Raw genomic sequence first — 1,983 nt, forward strand, 5'->3', positions numbered from 1 at the left:
AAAGAACTGCAAAGCCAACAGCAAGAACTATTAGAACATGGTTTAATTCGACCAAGCACATCACCATGGGGAGCTCCGGTTTTGTTTGTCAAGAAGAAGGATGGTACATTTAGGTTGTGTATTGACTACAGAGAGTTGAATAAACTTACCATCAAAAACCGTTATCCATTGCCGAGAATTGACGAATTATTTGATCAACTACAAGGCTCCTCGGTTTATTCGAAAATCGATTTACGTTCTGGATATCATCAAATGCGAGTAAAGGAGGATGATATTCCAAAAACTGCTTTTAGGACGCGTTATGGTCATTACGAGTTTATGGTTATGCCGTTTGGATTGACTAACGCACCAGCTGTGTTCATGGACCTTATGAACCGAGTGTGTGGGCCATATCTTGACAAGTTTGTCATTGTTTTCATCGATGACATACTTATTTACTCAAAGAATGATCAAGAGCACGAAGAACATTTGAGAAAAGTGCTAGAAGTATTGAGGAAAGAAAAACTGTACGCTAAGTTTTCAAAGTGTGCATTTTGGTCGGAAGAAGTTCAATTCCTCGGTCACATAGTGAACAAAGAAGGTATCCAGGTGGACCCGACAAAGATCGAAACCGTTGAAAAGTGGGAAACCCCAAAAACTCCTTAGCATATACGTCAATTTTTAGGATTGGCTGGTTACTACAGAAGATTCATCCAAGATTTCTCCAAAATAGCAAAACCCTTGACTACATTAACGCATAAAGGGAAGAAATTTGAATGGAAGGATGAACAAGAGAAGGCGTTTCAGTTATTGAAGAAAAAACTAACTACGGCACCTATATTGTCATTGCCTGAAGGGAATGATGATTTTGTGATTTATTGTGACGCATCAAAGCAAGGTCTCGGTTGTGTATTAATGCAACGAACGAAGGTGATTGCTTATGCGTCTAGACAATTGAAGATTCACGAGCAAAATTATACAACTCACGATTTGGAATTGGGTGCTGTTGTTTTTGCATTAAAGACTTGGAGGCATTATTTATATGGAGTCAAAAGTATTATATATACCGACCACAAAAGTCTCCAACATATATTTAATCAGAAGCAACTGAATATGAGACAACGCAGGTGGATTGAACTGTTGAATGATTATGATTTTGAGATTCGATACCACCTGGGGAAGGCGAATGTGGTAGCCGACGCTTTGAGTAGAAAGGACAGAGAACCTATACGGGTAAAAGCTATGAATATAATTATTCGTACTAACCTTACTACTCAAATAAAGGAGGCGCAACATGGGGTTGTAAAAGAAGGAAAGTTGAAGAATGAGATACCCAAAGGATCAAAGAAACATCTTAATATTCGGAAAGACGGAACCCGATATAGGGCTGATAGAATTTGGGTACCAAGGTTTGGAGATGTGAGAGAAATGGTACTTAAAGAAGCACATAAAACTAGATATTCAATACATCCCGGAGCGGGGAAGATGTATAAAGATCTCAAGAAACACTTTTGGTGGCCGGGTATGAAAGCCGATATTGCTAAATATGTAGGAGAATGTTTGACGTGTTCTAAGGTCAAAGCTGAACATCAGAAACCATCAGGTCTACTACAACAACCTGAAATCCCGGAATGGAAATGGGAAAACATTACCATGAATTTCATTACTAAATTGCCAAGGACTGCAAGTGGTTATGATACTATTTGGGTAATAGTTGATCGTCTCACCAAGTCAGCACACTTCCTGCCAATGAGAGAAGATGACAAAATGGAGAAGTTGACGCGATTGTATTTGAAGGAGGTTGTCTCCAGACATGGAATACCCGTCTCTATTATCTCTGATAGGGATGGTAGATTTGTTTTAAGGTTCTGGCAGACGTTGCAACAAGCATTGGGGACTCGTCTAGACATGAGTACTGCCTATCATCCACAAACTGATGGGCAGAGCGAAAGGACGATACAAACGCTTGAAGATATGCTACGAGCATGTGTTATTGATTTCGGA

Source organism: Rutidosis leptorrhynchoides, chromosome 4 (genome assembly GCF_046630445.1).
Source record: "Rutidosis leptorrhynchoides isolate AG116_Rl617_1_P2 chromosome 4, CSIRO_AGI_Rlap_v1, whole genome shotgun sequence".
Classification (NCBI taxonomy): domain Eukaryota; kingdom Viridiplantae; phylum Streptophyta; class Magnoliopsida; order Asterales; family Asteraceae; genus Rutidosis; species Rutidosis leptorrhynchoides.